This window comes from Micropterus salmoides, unplaced genomic scaffold, assembly GCF_014851395.1.
Source record: "Micropterus salmoides isolate LMB-PRFRI ecotype aquatic unplaced genomic scaffold, ASM1485139v1 Ms_hic_scaffold_5, whole genome shotgun sequence".
In the NCBI taxonomy this organism is placed as follows: domain Eukaryota; kingdom Metazoa; phylum Chordata; class Actinopteri; order Centrarchiformes; family Centrarchidae; genus Micropterus; species Micropterus salmoides.
In genome coordinates this window covers 26,838,719-26,858,603 of record NW_024044237.1, presented here as the reverse complement: position 1 = coordinate 26,858,603, position 19,885 = coordinate 26,838,719, and the positions used below count along the sequence as shown (strand labels likewise).

At 38.8% G+C, this 19,885-nt stretch overlaps 1 protein-coding gene across 1 annotated transcript in view; it reads left to right on the top strand.

Annotated features, from left to right (window-relative positions):
* Positions 1-19,885, top strand: part of slit3 (slit homolog 3 (Drosophila)) — a 257,890-nt gene that overhangs the window by 156,338 nt on the left and 81,667 nt on the right.

The window sequence follows — 19,885 nt, the reverse complement described above, 5'->3', positions numbered from 1 at the left end:
AACTGTACCTGCCACCTGCGCTTTCTCTGCACCATGTGTGTTAGTGCATCTGGGTGATTCCCTCTGCATATGGAAATATGTTGATCTTCTCGCATGTTATATGTATATGCGATTGAGTCTGTATGTGTGTGTGTGTGTGTGTATGTGAGAGCGTGCACAAGTTTGTACGTCTGATCCGTCCACATTTTTAGTGCTGCTCATTTGTCACCATGCTCAGAGGTGTGACTGTCAACTGTGCTAGATTGTGTTGGGTAAGGTTCCTACTTTCTTCACCTTATGTGCGGGTGTGCATCATTTTACACGGATGTGTGTGTGTGTGTGTGTGTGTGTGTGTGTGTGTGTGTGTGTGTGTGTCTATGCTGTGCACTTGCTCACACACAGAAACAGATGCTGTGCTTCATTGTTTGTTGTACCCCTGAACCAGCTTTCCTAATTTTTGTGCTGAAATACATAAAGGTTGTAGTGTCATGTCTTAATTTTATGAAAAGCTGAGCTTGGAAAAGTTAACAAATAAGGATCTTTTCTTTGGTTGGCACCAGCAATGGTTCACTTGCTTGCAGGGTTGTGGATGTTCATATTCTGCTGTGTGATGCTGAGAGGGGAAAAGGTTAGTGGTATTGTGGCTGATTATGTTTATTACAGGGTAAACTGTACAGCAAGTAAGGCAGGGACAAAAACAAAGAGAAGTAGAAGAGAAGGCTGACAGCACTGACCCAACCTCTAGTCTCTCTGTCCCTGGTTACATACTGCAGAGCTAAATGCCAGTTGTTCATTAAAAAGGGACATGGTTGAGGTCCTTATAGAGAGACACCCACAAAAACAGACTCATAATATTAATAATGAAGCGCTGAAGTTGACATTTGAACAATAACAGGAGTGAGCACATTGTGACATTAAGTGAGCTTTTTCATTGAGGCAGCCCAAGTCAAGAATAGAACTCTAAATGGCCACGTAAAGAGGAAATCTGTATTATTATAACATAAATATCTACTCTACCAAGTAACATTGTGGGAAACAGACTATTAAAACCAGAGACCATCATGTAAAATGCATAAAATCTATGCTAATGAATGATACAAACCAGATCAGGAGTTTAAAAAAGATTTGTCAAAATCTATTGGGTACATGTGTTCTTTTATCAGTTTTCTGTAATGGCAAAATCAACTTCTCATTAATTTTAAGTTGAAACAACTGACTCCAATTTTGTGCAAAATGCACAATTTTGAAATCACTCGTATTTAAAAAAATATGATGGGGTGGAGGTGAAAAGCATTTTTTATTATTATAATAATCAATTATAATGTAAAAACTCTGTGTCCCAGCAGTGTCAGGCACATCTTGATGAGAATCCTGCTGTTGTACGTGTGATTGTTTTTGGTGCAGTCTGGTGATGTGTTCACATGAATGATTAAAGAGAGCAGAGGATACAGTGGAAAATGGTTCAGTACATGGCAGCTTTCACTGTGGACCACGTAGAGTCCAAAATAAAATGTCCTCACATCTCATAAAAAAATGTATACATTTCTATTTTAAACGCTGTTGAGAAAAGAAAGCATTTTGTTAATGTTTTGTGTTGATATCTTTGCTTAGGTTTGTCTGAAATGTTGCGGTTTCTACTGAAACTACCTTTCATTCACCCTGTTGTGATTCCCTTTCTATGTTTTAATTCCTTTTAGTAAAGTTAGCTTTTTGATTCCCCAACCTCACTTTTTGTTCAGTACACAATTGAAGTGATAGGGGGCAGATAGAGGGGGATTGTCAGTGCGAGATACAACATATTAGCAATTCATAAGACTCTGACAGCTGAGTACTTGGCAGGATTTACAATTCACTGTAAATACGCAGCCCTTCCCATTCACAGCAGACAGCATGACAGCACACAGTATATTCACTGAATGTGACGTTTTAATAAAGGCAGGTGTGTGCGTGTGTGTGTGTGTGTGTGTGTGTGTGTGTGTGTGTGTGTGTGTGTGTGTGTGTGCGCACATGTACACGCAAGTGTTTTTGCACGCAAGTTTTGTGCACATGTGTTAAGGGCATAAATGACAGTAAGCAATTCTGCTGCTGGACTGATCTGTATTTGAAGCATCTTAACACACACACACACACACACACACACACACACACACACACACATATTATGCATAGATGTATGCATATTCTCACATATGCATACCCGCACACACACACACACACACACACACACACAAACTCTGGCACAGCCCCATCTGTTCAGTTACTGGGGTTGATTTTGTGACCGTAGTACAAAATAGGGGGATAGAGATAACAGTGATTGGAGGTCATGTGACTGTGCCTGGTGTGTGTGTGTGTGCGTGTGTGCACACATGTGAGCGAGTGTGGTCTTCTACTTTTATATTGACCTTTATATTGAGAAAATTGTGTCAGCCGTCACTTCTTAAAAGGGCTGTTTGCTGGTTTAGACTTGGTTTTAGGGTTGACATTAGAATTATTAGGTTTAGGTAGAGTTAATCTTGAAACGATTACTTGATTAATCTATCAGTTGATCAATAGTTAGGCTTCTTATCAAGCAGGAATGTTGAACACTCATTGGTTTCATACATAGACTGTATGAAAGAAGTGACCACAGAGTAGAAGTGGCCATGGTTCTCCATCACAAGGTAGCCATGCCCTAAAGCATACCTTGATTTATTGCTTGTTTTATTCCAAATGGGACCACAATTTACTAAATGAACATCATGTATTGAAGAAGACTTGAAACCTGCAAATTAGGCCATATACTCATTAGGAAAGTGTTTACTGAGGTAATAAATCAAGTCAGTAGGGTCATTTTGTCATAGACTTCTGTAGAATCAAACTTCTTTTTGCAATCAGTGGAGTTGCCCCGTGCTGGTCATTAGAAAGCAGAGGTTCCCGCTAGGTTTCAATTCATTGTGAATGGAATATCTTTGGGGTTGCAACAACTGAGTGGGTCACAACTGACACACATTTCCATCACCATCACTGGTCAAAAGTTAATGCACGATGGAGCTTTAAGATATTAATGACTCCGAAAGATGTCTGTCTGCATATGTGTGTGAATGTACTTTTCTATGTTTCAATGTGACTGTAAACATTAGTTAGAAATTGCAAGAGACTGTATGTTGGCTGATGGATACATGTCGTGTGTTTCAGCAATTTGTGCGTGTGTGTGTCTGCCAATTGAAAGAAGCGCTGCACTGTGTGTTTGTGTGTGTGTGTGTGTGTGTGTGTGCCACTAACACATCTCCACATTAATTAATCTAGTCATTTTTAATTAGTCGCTGTAGACTAGGCTTTATCTCAGCTGCTTAATATGTTTCACAGGAGCGGCATTGATGATTCTAAAGCTGAATATTGGGGTGTTGAAAATGCTAAATGGATTTTAGTTTGTTCAGTTTTTCATTAATCTTGTTTTAATTGTTCTCTGGAAATAAAACAAAGTGTGATGGGATGTTTTTTTTTCTTCATTAAATTAGACAACATGTTAAAATTATGAAACATATGAAAGAGAATTTATAAAATATTTGACAAAAAAATGTGTATATATGCCAGTGGGACTAAGTGACATAATCACTTATCTTTGTTGGACAAATGGATAGCCATTTATTAACATTGGAATCCGTTGTTAAATTAGTGCATTATCATTTATTTTGTCACTTAATTATTTTATTTAACACTAAAAAAAAGAGATTAACAGTTTCCATGAAGTTCAGGATAGACTTGTATGAACTGTTGTTTTGTTGTTTCTTTATGTTTCCTTTTAACAGAAGAGTTTTGCTTCCCGATCAGGTTTAAGAAGAAAGATTGATATGACTAAAGGCACTTTTACATTCACCATTTCCTTTGATCTCCACCCCCTTTACTAATATGTCGATAGATAGTTGCTCTCTCACTTCTTCCTCTCTCTTCTTCCTTTTTCATGGCTGGCAGGATGAAAGTGGAGGATTGGTGTTGTAAAAGCAAGGCAGTGGTAGGCTATGATTTATTTAGACCCAAAAGCACTGCGGTTACTATCCTTTCCTCTACTTGTTTTTGCCAAGAGAGAGGGGGGGGGGGGTGAAGGGTGTTCACAAAATGGAAAAGGAAAGAGGGATTTGAAGGGAGGGAAAGAAAGGAAGGAGTGTGGTATCGGTGCTGTAAAAGCAGCCAGTTTCCTGGACATCATTTATTAATCTGCTGTTGGACATGAGGAGAGGGAGGGGGGGAGTATCCAGGCGATACAGAGGAGGAGATAGGAAGGGAAGGAAGGAAATCCAGAGATGATTGGCAGATGGAGGAAGAAGATTGAGAGATATAGGTGGAGAAAATGAAAGATAAAATGTAGGTATAGGAAAAGATAGGAGAAAGGAAAAAGGGAAGGAGAGAGACACCAAACAGATACAAAAAACAGACACAAGATCAGATGAAGGATAAGACCAGATTGACAAAAAGATGCAGATTAAAAAAAAACAGTAGGATGGAAGGAAAGAGATCTAGGACACAAAGGTGAAGAAGACATCAGAGAGCAAAAGAGATGAAACAGGACACAGAAAAGCGGGAAGAAACTCTGATGTGACGTTAGCGGTTAAAAAAAAGACCAGTGATAGAAAATAGATTGAAAGGATCAGAGGGAGGAGAGCAGGGAGGCATTAATTATTGATGAAACAAATGTCTGACTGACTGACTCAATTTGGCCCTTTGTTGTTTCCAGACCACCAGGGCTGTCAGATAGACTCAAAACAGCATTTCTCAAAGTAAGGATGGAGACCCTGACTGGGTTGCCGGTGTGTTGATTTTCTGGATCCTTTTTATCAGTATAAGTTTTATCAGCCTGGGTTGAAATGCAAATATGTGCTCAAACGCAGAGTTTATTTAGTTGAGAGTTAGACAGATATTATGTTTTGAATTGTATTGTTATACTTACCTGAAGTGTTAAGACCTTTTGCTTGTGTGTTTCACACTTTAAGTAGAGGAAAAATCATTCTTTCATTCTAGTGGATGAATAAACAAGCTGAATCTGAAACAGTAATTGACTGTAGTGCATACATAATCTTAACAGAAAGGCTAAATTTGATAATTACCTTCAAAGTAGCCTTAAAAGTCATAAAGTCACTTAATCTTTCTCAGAATATAAGCCTGGACACTACCTGTGTCCAACCTCTGCGGCAGGTCATCTCTTCTCCCTTCTTAATATCCGTCCAGCCATTTTCCACTGGCCTGTAATGAAGATAAACTTCACTACTGCCATGGTGAAAAATTTAAGAAGGAAATTAGCATGCTGTGATTTTAGGCAAGCTTACCTGAAGATTAAAGTCTACGGCTGGGAAATTGCCAGTCAATTTCTGAAAGTAATTTTTTGGCTAGTTCGCGAGGGCATGCGTACTAACAAAAAAGCATTGTGTTGGTTTGAAGTGTTTGCCTAATAGTCAGAGGGAAAGACATGCGCAGCAAGGACAAAATTTTGGAGCAGGACAAAAACCAAATGCTTAATATCAACGTGCAGTTCAAATGTTACTGATTTGAAACAAAAGCCACTGCAGTGGATGCACCATATTCATTCATTGGCGGACAAATATAGTAGACATTTACTGTTGTAGGTGTCAATTTCAAACCATGTTGTGTAATTGAAAGCCACACACTGGGTGTGGAAATGAAGAAACACTCATTTCAATCTCTTCAACATGATGCATCAATGCTGATCTTTAGCGGATCTCTACTCTGCTGTGCTATCCAGCTGAAAGGTATGAACAATCAGCTCAGTGTCTCTTAGAATTATGTTCATATAGGATGATTCTGCAGTACACAATATATGTTTAGTGCCAACACAGCCCTTTAACAAGAGAGGTGAGATCTAAGTGCATGACGGGCGTGTAGGATGTTTGAATTTCACGCAAGAGACCAGAGTTTGCAGACCTGAAATTAAGCACAAGAAAAGTGGAGGCATGTTCTTTTTAGCTTCTTCACTACTAAAGGTTATCATTTCAATCCTATTGCCTTAAAATATCTTTTCCACATCTGCACATGGCAGCTACAGTTTGGTCATAGTTAAGAAAAAATCTCAATTATGGCAAAAATGCTTTGGTTGATATATGGTCATGTTTAAGCTAAAATGCCTGGTTAAGGTTAAGAAAAGATCTTGGTCATGGTAAAAACAAAGAAAAAATTTCCAACAGACCCTTTCAAAAAAGGGAAAAAATTAAGCTAAAGCCAGTGTTACTCTTTGTTTACCAAACGAGTCAATTCATTCATTCCTCTTCCTGTATTCTGTGAGGCCCTGCCAGGAATTAGTAGTATTGATTACGTTATATGAAAACAGCTGTTGTTTCAAAGGTGTCTGCACTGGTTCAGTGACACTGAATGCCAAAACCAGTGTCCTTTTTAAGATCAAAAAACCCTGAAATCTTCGCTCTCTGTCATCCGCAAATACAGAGATAGACCCGCACTTGACTCATTACTCTCACTTAAAATTATCAACAGATTGCAAGCCAGGATGGCCTTATCATATTTGTCATTAAACACCTATCAAAATCAATTAGAGCCGCGCAATATTTCTAAACAAGTGATTTTCCTAATGGCCAATGTTATTGATGCATGAAAGTATCTCTCAGTGTTCATTGTTAACATTAAACAAAAAGATTAATCTTGATTACGTGGCAGCCCTGTTCATCTCATACAAGCTTTTAAGGGTTCAGATTGGCACTGCTGAAGTTTAGACACAGATTTTGTCATTTAGAACTTGAGTTCATTTGCTGGTTATTGGAAACAACAAAACAGAGACTCTTTGGTCTCTGTATCCATTACAAAGGTCAGACCAGCTTATTTCTAATAAACATGTTAAGGGGATTTGTCAGAGGACGTCCTATTGATGCATGGCTGAGGAATGTGTTCTGATTAAAAAGGAAAACAAAAACAAAGATTTTCCTACTTAAATTTCCATTAAATGTTTTGATGGTCAAAGCTGCAGTGCTGCCACACATCAACGGATACTGGATGGAGACTTTTGGAAGAGGAGACTTCAATGCATGACTGAAACGAGTACCATGACCATTAAATTCAACAACTTGACAGTAGGCTTTCCTCCTAATACTCCTTTCCACCTTATTTCTGAAAGCCTTTGATGGTCAGAGCTGTATGTGCTCAAACTTGTAAGGCTAATAAACACAGCAGAAGTGGAAATGTAATTATGTGATAAACACAGTCTTTATATGTATTTGGCAGAGGAGCCGCTCGATCCACTTTGTCTGTTTTATTCCCAAGAATTCCTCTTTGCAATCACGTCAGCGCAGATGGTAGGCATTCCTCCTGTAGCGACTAATGACTGTTTGTGCCAGCATGTGTGTGTTTTTACTCAGTGAGAGCTAATTTAATGCTGAGAGCCAGCACTGAATACAGGCTAGCACTCCTCTGCTCTAATCTAGTCTTTCTTTGTATTGTTGTGTTTATTTTTATCAATGAGTGATGCACAATTGCAAACTTTATATAAATATTAAACATAAAGTTAGAATTTTGTTTCCTGTACTTTTTTACAACTTTTTGTAGCTTAATTAAGTACAGTAGTACATTCAATGTTCCTTTGCGGTCTGGGGTTTGAGCCACCAGTAAGCTAATTTCTGTAACCTTTTAGCTTCCAATTGTGCCTCCAATTGAACACCTACTGAAAAACGTACAGTAGAGGGTATCGTCTCGATTTATTATTCTCTGTTTGGTTGCATTTGTCGGCAGTAGGGCATAGCTCGAAGATGGTTTGCATTCACAAGGGCAAACCAATCACTACTAATGCAGTGCAATGTCTCAATCAATCATATATTATCTATTTTAAACCACTTACCACAAAGCTAACGCCTGATTTGGAATTCCACTGTGTTTTAGCAAGTGTGTCTGCGTGTCTTTGAATGAGTTAATCCAGTTTGCGCGTGTCTGCCAGGCCACATCAGAATAAATGATGGGTCCCTGTGTGATGATGAATGGTAATTTCGATTTAACATAACTGGACTAACGAGCGTGCTAATGACTCCAAAGCTAGCCTGGACAGCTCTCACTCGACGGGCTCTCGCCTTGCATCTCAATGAGCTTGGGAAAGGGCACCCATTGACACACACACACACACACACACACACACACACACACACACACACACACACAGAGGAAAAACATTCAGAAGTGTTTTAATAAATGCATGCATACACACCATAAATTCACAAATGGTTCTGGCAGGGAAGCGCACACGTACACAGCCCAACCACACACACACACACAATGGTGTGTGTGTGTGTGTGTGCACATGTGTGTATGTTTCTAAGGGTTCCATGAGTAGTGAGCACAGAGCAGCGATGTCAGGCTAATATGAAGCTGATTAATTAATAATTATTCATAGGCCAGTTTCCAACTAGTTGAATTAGATGTGGTTTTCGTTCACTGATCTTTCGACTCGAGTTTTTGTCTCTGCTGGCAACAAAGATTAATGAAAATAGATGATAAGTACTTGATCATTTTCAGATATAAATAGAATTAATCAGTTTCATTTTTCAAAAGGATCTCTATCTCAGACAGGAAAATGTAAAGAGGGTGAGTTTTCAGTGAATTGTTCATCCTCAGATCTGAAAGTAATGGGAATGTATTGAATGTCCCACATTTAACTGCAAAGTCACTGCACTCTGTTTCAGTGTTTGATTGTGTGTTCAGTGTGTTTTGCCACAAGAAATTTCCTAGGGCAGTAACTTAATAGCATAACAATTAATTATATTAACAATGACGTAATATCCACAGATGTTTCTGCTTTATCAGAGCTACAGTATCTTACATCTTTGTTGAATGACATGTTCAAATATGGTATGTGACTTTATGACAGTGTTTGTACATTACCATTATGGATTTCTGAAGCCACTTGTTGCCTCTATCTATGTGCAGGCTCGATATTATCAGAAATCAGATAATCTTTACGCGTTTAGTCCCTGAAAAATCCAATATGTGTCCATCAGCATTCAGCACTTATTGAAATGTCCTTGAGCCAAAAACTTCTTACCTGGCCACTTATTGGGTGTTAGTCTAGACAAGAGCTTTAGTTGAATACTAAAAATGTATTAGCACAAAGTACCTAATTTTTAAGTAATTGTTTTGTCAGGGAACAATTCTGTTTTCGCTGTTTTCAAATACCATCTTAGAAGACAATTTCTTAATAACCTGTATGAAGATTGTTCGAACTACAGTAGATATACAGTATGCTATGTCAATGGTTTACACCTTTGTCAATCTAAATAGATTAAAATATCTTTGAGATCTCAGTTATAGGAACAGAACGGACAGACGTCTTTTGCACATTCACATTGATGGGACTACTTACAAGCAAATAAAAGCAAATGTGCTGCAAATGAAAGACTGAGCGAAAAGCAAGACTGATTTGATTCTTTCTTGCAGGACAGCCTACCTATCTGCTGACACCACAGAAAAATTACTTGGGGGACATGGAGGGATTGGGCATGAAAGATAGCGGGAGTGAATGAGAAGCAGGTCAGATGTCATGGAAATAATGTCCGCTGAACTGAAATGAATTCAATTTTTAAGAAACTGAAACTGTGACCAGGACAGACAGAAGCTCAGGGTGTGACAAAGACAGACAGATGGAGAGAAGAAAGGCAAGAAGGCTAGAGAAGGAAGAAAGAAAAAAGAGGGCTCACACTGCTGTTACATGACATGCCTGCCCGCACGTGCACACACACACACACATACACACACACACACAGAGTCAAGGGGTCTGAGAAGCACTCTCAAGAGCAGTGGAACAGCTGCATATTTTATGATTGCTTTTCTCCATGAAGCACAGCTTTCTGGATGAGGGTGTGCCACTGAGAGCGAAGGAGAGAGTGAGAAAAAGAGAGTAAGACAGAGAGGAGTGAAATGTGCGTGTGTGTGTGTGTGTGTGTGTGTGTGTGTGTGTGTGCGTGTGTAGCAGTGGGGTTTTGGCCAACCAGCGACTGTCATAATTTATAAGTGGAGACAGACAGAGTTGCTCAGTGCACTGTAGCTCCACAAGGTGACTTTCACTCCACTTGTAACTCTCTCTCTCTCTCTCTCTCTCTTGCCCTCTCTCTCTCTCTCTCTCAAACACACACACACACACAAACACCCTTTTTATTCTTCTCTTCTTCATCTAACGTCTTCCCTATTGTCCTCCAGACAGTTTTTCTCTTTCCATCTACCTCCTTTCCATCTTTTCTCATCATTCCTTCCACCTTGTCTTCTCTATGGTTTTCCCCTCAGGTTTTTCTCTTTCTGTATCTATGTATACCCTTATTCTCCCCTTCTTTTTCCTCCCCTCTTTTCTTCTTCCCATTGTTCTTGTATTTTTTGCTTTCCCCATTTCCCACACCCCTTTCCTCTTATTTGGCAGGATTACAAACTCAACTACAAGATGCTGTGGCCCAAAACGTATGATATATATATTCTGATCTGTTGTTGTCTGCATTTGTATTTCTACATGTTTGTCTCAATAGTAATTTCCGTATGGTGAAAAACTCTGTGTATGTGTGTGTGTGTGTGGATGTGTTCATGCACTCCTTTTGCCTATAATTTGAAATAACAGTATGGCCAAATGCAGTAGTTGTGCAACTCCACTGGTACAACTGTCAACATGAAACAAGAGTTAGTGGGTAGGAAAAATCCTGTGTGTGTGTGTGTGTGTGTGTGTGTGTGTGTGTGTGTGTGTGTGTGCATGTGTTCTTGCCCTACATGTCAGAATATCTCCAGTGCAGTTGGTGTGTGTCCAGCCTCAGCCACCCCAAGTAACGATTGCATTTCTGTGGTCACATCCTGCTTCCAGATCTGTCTTATATCCCCGACGAGTGGGCGCTGGATTGAAGCCCCTGAAACAAACCTTTCTTGAACCTAAAGCTTAGTAATACAAGGGCTGGTGTGTGTGTGTGTGTGTATGTATGTGTGCATGTATGCAGACTGTAGAGGTTTCTGAGAAATCAAATTCACTTTAAGTGGATGTCTGTTTTTTAGTGTATTTGTCAGTGTTGTCCATGTTTGTGCCATTTATATTCAACCACATCTTCTTGTGTGTGTAAATGCTTGTGTCTATCTGTCTGTGCATGTGTGCGCGTGCATGGAGGGGTCAGAAGAAAACAGAGCAGTGCATGCAGCTTTCTGCTGTTCAGTGATTTTGGTTTGGCTGGCCTTTTGGCTTCTGTTTGAGTCAGCGGGCTCAGTAAAGTCATCACACCCTGGCAACAACTAGTGCCAGAGGGTCTGACCTGAGAGAGGGAGAGAAAGAGCGGGATAACGCAGTGTGGGAAAGAGAGAACAAAGGCCCGACAGACAGAAGACAAGATGGAGGGTCAGCAATCTCCAAAACAAAAGAGAGAGGGGTCAGTAGTAAGCATAAGAAATTTTAAGTCTAAAATATCTGTATAAAATTTGCTGGGATGGTGGGTGAGGAAGAAAGGGAAAATAAGAGAGAGGGGAAAATATAGCCAAGGGAGAGTGACTGAGATAAGTGTGTAAGGTAACTAAAGTCTTCAAAAAAATGACAGTGGTTTAAACGTATTTATTTGGGATTTATAGAATGTAGTCAGGGGAGAACAGGGTGGGGGGATAAGAAGAAGAGAAAGAAAATGAAATAAACTGTGACAGTTGACTGTTTCCATTGAAATGATGATAGTGGATTTATAAAGCACTTTAGAATTTGTTGAACTGGAGAGAGACACAGAGAAGGGGTCAGAGGGGTTGGAGGATGCAAAAAGATGGAAATGAGAGAGGGAGAGAGAGGAAAGAGGTGAAGGGAAATGATGTGGAGGTGATAAAGAAGGAAGAGACAGCCAGAGGGAGAAAAGGGGGAGACGGGAGAAAATGAAGTGAAAGAGGAGAAAGTAAAGAGAAAGAGGACAGTAAGGGTGAAGACAGTGAAATACAGACAGAGGAAGGGGTTAGAAAGACTGGCACAGCTTTGTGAGCAATTTCCATCCACCACTTACATTATTACATCAGCAGGATAGAGATGCACATTGTCTGTCGATTCTTTCTAGAAGTTGAAAATAACTGGCTGATTTTACAGTTCTGAAACCAAAATATTTTGTTCAGTTTTTGATTTCCTAAAAACTACTGTGTGACAGGCTACCACGTGGTTTGGGTTAAAACAAGTATGTTACGTTACGTAGGTCATGTGACTTAACTCACAAGAGGTAAGTCCAGTGTGAAAGTCCTGTTTTTGTGTGACTCATCCACCTACCGCATCAACGCGGACTTTTCCGCTCTTTATACTACATCACCTGACTTCCTCCTTTGCTCCGTTCATAATTATTTGGGCACTAGAGGTGGTGGGCTAACAATAAACATAAATGATAGACCTATATGGCCATTTACTCTAGGTAATATCTTGTCTTACTGTATCATTATGCAGCTACACACAGTTGTATGCTGTCTTGATAAGATCAGAAATTGCTAATTTAATCTGTATTAAGTAAACATCTTCAAACATATGCTCATTCTTTATATTTGTATTGCTGGAATGCTCTAACATGAGTTTGTGCCCTCAACAACATCAGACCATGCTACAGGAGAGGTGAGTGTTAGCAAACATAAACAGCCATGCAGGTAACACATTAAGTCAGTAGCAGACATTTCGCACAGAGGAGGCGGGCACTGAGCTTATGCAGAGGTGGGTATAGCGTCAGATATTGGAAGAGCTCGATGCCAGCAGTCTAACCCACTCACAATTAATCACATCCCACTGGGTGGCAGGACAGGAGAGAGGGGGAGAAATGGTGATGAGGGAGAGAAAGACGATAAGAGAGAAAAGCGATTTAAGGTGGAAATCAAGCAGAGCTAACAGACAATTGAGGAAATTGAGAGGAGAGCAAAAGAAAGGAGGAGGAGAGTCAAGGAAGAGAGGCAATCTGCCATCTAATTTGTTCCCGTTTAAGGTGTAATGGTCTCATCAGTAGATTTTTATGTACATATTTCTCTGTCTTTCTCCCTCCCATATTCTTAGTGTGTAAATCTTTCTTGCAGACTTTCATCTTGGAAACCCACAAAGCAGTTGTATTCAATCGGAATACAAGGGTGCCATATTATGGTATATCGGAAAGCAAAAACATAGCACTGTGTTCCTAAACCCATTCACACACACATACATACACACATCCGTTTCTCTACATTTATCTCTCTCTCTCTCGCATAGGCACACACATCCTTCTGCCAAACCACATGGAAGTATCCAATGATAATCATCCTGTGTCCTTGTTTATTTAGTGTCAGTTAATTTGATTCAAATCAAGATTCATCAAGAATCATCAGATTGCGGTTTTAGGGGCTGCTTTTGTAACTTTTAGGCTATCATTTCTCCCCACTTCAAAGAGACATGATTTTTTCACAAAGATACCTTCATATGTGAAGCTTTAATCTGTTAAAACTCTTCGCCAAGAGCACATTATTGGACAATTCTTCCTTTGTCTGTCAGGCCATCTGAAAATCTTGGAGAACTCAGCACCTACTGGTCTCAGCGAGAAATAATGCAAACATCCTTTGTTCAGTTAATTGTGCCAAAACAGAAAGCTTTTCTTGCTTCCATTTGTGCAGAATGGTTTTTGAAATGTCAAGGTTTCACTTATAAAATTTAGTTTCACTGTTTTGTGCATCACCTGAATAATAAATATAATTTCAGACTTAAAATGCGGTAATGCTCAAAATTCGGTCAGAATATACCGTAACTACTAATTATCTCAACACCCCAGTGCTTTTTGGTTTGGGCTGTAAACAGTGGAGCTTTCCCAGGGTGGTTTCCAACGGCAACACTCTGGAAATGTCAATTTTCGTAGAGATGAAAGGAGTAAATTGCGCAACTTTGGTTGTTCAAACACTCAAGAGTTTATTAAACTAGCCCACACACACTCACATTCACACATATATGTATGCAAAAACACAAATACACAAAGGAGCATAAGCACAAATGCACACATAGATACTTGACACATTGACACAAACAAAACACACTCACGCATACATGATTTAACACCAGGCTGCCAGGGTAAAGCAGGCATTAAACCCCGTGGGAAAGTTCAAATATGAGACAATTCAACCACTAAAAGCCCTTAACTGTTATACCTAAAGGCCCTTAAAGCCTGTTTGTAGACCTCATAGACCTTTAGAGTTCTGTATTAAAGTCAACAGGGTCAAAAATCACTTCAGCTTACAAGCTGAAATCTCCTGATCAAAAGAGACACACACTGAATGAAGGACAGGGGCATGAATCACATATCTCATTCTTTCTCTGTTTTCTGTGTTCCATAGCCTCATCAACCTCATGCACACAGATTTATTTTTACGCTTATGAAGACACTCAGGCTTTCATTCACAAAGTTATATCCTTGAAAACGGACAGACACACCTGTGTATACAGATGCACAGCATCACGCCATTGTCTAACTCTCTGATGAATGATTACTTCAAGGGCTGGTGAGTCTCACTGTCTGACTCAGCGAGACACGATATGGCTGTCCAGCTTCCAATAAGCGCTCACACAAACACACACACGCACATACATATCCTGTCTGTCATTTGACCTCTTTGATTGAAAGGGTGCCAACATTTTGGGCCCTCTTCTACTGTAGCTGCTGAGTGAATGGTGAGTGTGAAGGGGTTAAACAAATGTGCAATTGAAGGAGTGAAGTGTCCCTTTTCCCTCCTCTCCTAAAGCTGTAATGAGGCCTTGGGGAAGATCCTGAGGACTCTTCACACAACTTGAAGAGTCTTTTAGGCCTTTTGACAGATGGCCACTTTTTAGTGTCTGTGTGGGAAAGCTCTCAGAGAAATGAATTCCTGTTAGAACTCATGTCAAAGCAGAAACACCTGCAGCAGAACACATTCCACATTACTACTTAGAAAAAAACTGTTGTTTTAAAATTATATTTTGGTGTTAGATGAACGATAAAGAGTAAGGTAATAATTGGTTGTATTTTTATGACTGCTTTGCCAATATATCAACAGCAATATAACAACAATGATTTCACCTGTAGGACTATATGCTGTTGACTCTAAAAGCTGCAGCACATTGACTCTTCTCTATCCCAGGTACTGTAGGCATTTAGGCAAGTAAAAACTATCTTTGTGCAAAAAATGAGAAATTTTACTTAAGCAGCAACTACTACAGTTGAGTGCTAATGCCAAAGAGGATGTGCCGCTAGATATTTGCACCAGGAAAATTCTTCAGAGACTGCCACAAACTCTCAAAATAAAAGTTATTAGAGAGGATTTGCTCTTAAAGATATAATCGGAACTTTTGAGAAATTTGTAGTAACTTTATATTAAACTAATCTAAGCTAACCAACGGAGCTGGTTAGCTTGGCACAAAGACTGTAAAAAGCTAGCCGGGCTCTGTTCAAAGGTAGTGAAATACCCCTACCATCACCAAAGCTCACCAATTAACCTGTATCTTGTTTGTATAATCCGTACAAAAAGTCTAAAAATCACTCGTTTTGGTTTTATAGGTTGTTATGTGCTGATTGTAATAACAAAACTTCAGAAAGTTCCTGTGCCTGGCCAAGGGGGTTTCGATCAAATCAGCCTAACTTCCCTTCTTCTAATGTATATCTCAGGGTTAACTGTTTAAAGTACATAATATAATATACTATAATTTAAAATAATATTTAGGACTTGAAAGGAGTATGTTTGTCTGCTACCACACTAGGATTCATTCAGGACATCATAGACAGCATGTTCATATGGTTCTGTGGTCTGGTCACTCTTTTGCTATTTTACAGGTAGATTTAGTTATTTGGTTGAGTAAAAAAAACAACAACATTGTGCTGCATTTTATATGTTCTTGCAGTTTTACGCTTCAGCCATAGCTACACAAGTGCTTATGTAAAATAAATTAATAATAGATTTTAAACTCAGAGATCTTCCAAGTCATTGGAATTTAAACCTGTTTACACCGACACCCCTGCAAAATCAATGTTTACAATGGCTTCACGGTTTATCTCAACACATGCATTGAATGACAAATAAAATTTCTCTCTGATACAGTTTATACCTGCTTTAACCTGTCCACCCCGTTTGCTGAGCACCCCATTTTACTTTCTGCCAAATAACATTTTGCATTTAATCTTTCCAATCAATATTTTTTGAATCTCAGCACTGGAATTCCAATTTGGGTCCTGAAAGGATTCAATTTAGAAAACAGGCATGTTAGCTTGATTTAACTTGATAACATTAATTACAGCACAACCTTTACTTTGCATTTTATTTTAGGTATTGATATTGGATGTTTTATACATGATTATTGAATGCAGAAGGTTAGGTGGAGTTTTGGATTTTTCTTGTGAACATTAATTATGATCCACATTGTCATTTTTTTATGATGTAGAACACATTTCATTTAAGGTTGTTTTTCTATCCATTTTCCCTTTTTTACCTCATCTAATCCTACATAACAGCAATTTCCCACAACCTTTTTACAACCTCCAGAGAAGGGACAAGAACTTATCATGCTGCTGTTACAATAACCATGAGTTGACAGTATGAAGGCAAAGAATGTGATTGTTGTTCAAATCATTTAAAACATAAAAGTTGTGGATGCATTGCGCTGTATTAGGCGATTGAGGCAGCGTTGTGGTGGAAACAGTTACAGAGCATCTCTGCCTTTGCTATGATGGAAGGAAATTTCTATAGTGAAGCCCTTTGTTCATAGTTCTGAACGACTGATCTGGTTCAGATCAAACAAAATTTAATTTTATTAATCTTTTCTACAAGCTACAAAATACGTACCTACCTATGTGATGTTTAAAGGTTACTTTGCTAGTTAGCCTGTATTCGTGATGATGAGTCATGGAAATCAATTAAGACGCATGATACATTGATGTTAGAGGAACTGGTGCAGGAGGACAGCAGGTGCTTGCAAACCAGCTCCTGGGTTCAAGACAGTAATCATTGTAACACTAATGGTATTCAGCTAGTAATACCTTGATAAAAACAATGTGTGCTTATGGAATCTTTACTTTGTCCCATCAAAGATTTCTATATAATGTTTGCAATTATTAGAGGCTATTTGATCAATCGTTGCAACAATGCAGTTGTAAGTAGGGTCATAAAATTGCATTGTTGTGCTTTCAGTTTGTGGTTTCATTCCCACAATGGAGTATTGATTAGAGATTTCAGAGTAGGTCCAAGTGCACCAGAAGGTTTTTACTCAGGAACTCTCTCTAAAATGAGACATCTGCGATAGAAAAAGCAAAGTCTGATATTCCAAGATGATTGCAGAAAATTGAAACAAATTATGGTGTTTTTGCACTGGTTGCAATGAAGTTTGGCTTCTGGTTCACAAAATGATAACACTCCTGTCAACTGGCTCCTCATATATTAAAAATGCTTGGGAAATTATCTTCAGTTAGTTATTGGACTTGGAGAACAATATATAAACTGAGAAAAAATTTTTTTAAGAATTATCTGGCAAAGGCCAGCAACTGTGGATGTCTGTCTTATATACTGTAAGTGAGTACTGTATAGTATAAGAAATTAATGTACAATAAAAGTGTGAATGACTAAAATGACTATTCGATACTGTTACAATAAAGGTACATTGTATACTACATTTTACATTGTGTTAGGTAATTCAGTCATTAGACTCTTCTTTCACTTTGCTCCTTTTCACAGACCATAACTAATGTTAGTGATTACGAGAGAGAATAATCGCATTGAATGTGAAGTCAATATTGGCTGTAATCACAGTCATAAAGTTATGTTGTTGTGTTGTGTTTTAGTGGCTGTAGTAATTCAGACATTCGGTCAGTGTATTGATCTGTTACTGTTAAGGCTGATTGAGCATAATAGAGACTAACAGAAAATTTACTTTATTACTCACACACACACACACACACATTCAGACACACACAATGGCAGCTCAGACTTTGTGGAGCCAGACACAAATAGATACAATATTCAACTGAACATAACTCAAGAGATGTTAGGGGACATGTTGATCAAAACTTTGACTGTATGGTTAGAATCTACATACAAAGGAAGTTGTGACCTTGACCATAAAGGTCACAGGGATTTGATGAGCATTTCGAATATTCATTTCACAAGTAACAGAGAGGGAAAAACTATTTGTCTGTCTTTTTCTTCCTTTATATTAACTGAAGAGTTAATTTTAATAAAATGCTCCATTTTTGCAGGGAGCACAATGTATTTGCCATGTTTTTAAATACAACAAGGAATACACACAGAAACATATCACTTAGGTGGAATATGTGTTACTTTATTTTCAACCACATTATCTGAATGCTGACAAAGATTACAAGATCAGAAGTGTGTTCTCACTACTTGTTATGTGGCATACTCTTTGTACCGCACAGTAATGTAAAAAGCTACCTCATTTTCTTCCTCAAGCTTTTCCTCAAGAGTATTTATTTATTATTTAAGGTATTTTTCATGCCTGGCTTAAAATCCAGGATCTTAAAAGTGGAGCTGGATCCTTGGATCTCTGAAAATAGCCAGTTAATCTTGTTTAGGTGTATGTTTGGGTGTTTGTGTGTGTATCTGTGAGTGTATGAGGGAGGAAGGATTGACGAGTAAGGCTTTGACCTCAGTGTGTAGGCTGCAGCAAAGACACATATGATAACATCGCTCTTTCTCTCGTGTACACACGAATACACACACACACACACACACACACACACACTCAGACACACCCTCATACACACACAAGCAGACACAAACACAAGCGATAGCATCTCCCTGGTGGGTTGCCTCTAAAGAGTCTCCTCCATCACTGACTGCAGAAGCCCTTTTACTGCAATAGAGACCACTGCATCGAAAACACACGCAAGCATGTACCATACATGCTGAGTCAAGAATACACACTTAATAGTGGCACACACACACATACAGGCATGTATACACCAGCAAACAGACACACATACACACGCATTCAGGTAACATGGATCTATCCTGCAATACCACTGCAGTGGTCACTGCAGCCTATCTCAAATTAAAAAAAAAAAATAGAGCTGAATAGGCATTTTGTAATAGAAACATTGTGTGTCGCAAACAGTATGGGACCAGTCCTTGAGCTGTCTTGTACTGTGACTGCAAAAAAAAAGTGATTTTGTTTTCAAATGGACTTTTCTCTAATAATTAGTCAGCAGAAAAGGAAACTTATCAGCTACATCTGTATTAAAATGTATACATATAACAAGTGTAGTAAGAATATAAGAAGGACAAATCAAATCAACAGTAAAACAGCTGTCTGCAGAAAAGGATTGTAAGAATGTTGAGTCTTTAATGGAAAAAATGTAATTACTTTGCACACTGGGTCCCATGTTCGAGATATTGACTGATGCTTTTCTGATGTACAGTAATGTAAATACACAAAATGGGTGTATTTGGGTAATGGGTGGTGATGGCGCAATGGATAAGGCACATGTCTTTGGTGTGAGAGACCAGGTTTCAATTCCCCCACTGTTACCCATCCACCAATGTGTCCCTGAGAAAGACACTTAACCCCTAGTTGCTCCAGAGGTGTGCAACCTCTGACATAAATAGCAATTGTAAGTCGCATTGGATAAAAGTGTCAGCTAAATAAATAAATGTAAATGTAAAAATAAAGATAAACACCATTAAATGTAAAATCAATTCCAAAAGCAGCCAAAAGACAGAAAAATCAGAACATAACATCACTTTGGAAGCAGATAATACACAGCACACAAAGTATTTTCCTAACCATATAACATCAGTTGTGAAACATTTGGAAATGGGACTGTGACTACACAGCCAATGTTCCGGTTTGCACTGTGTGATTTTGTGGTGGAAGTACAGTATAGTGTGTTCGGATCTGTTAAGGCTGCAGGATTATAAAGTTTAGACTGACATACGGTGGAGGGCAAAACCAGTGGAAAGTCCCGATCTGGACCAA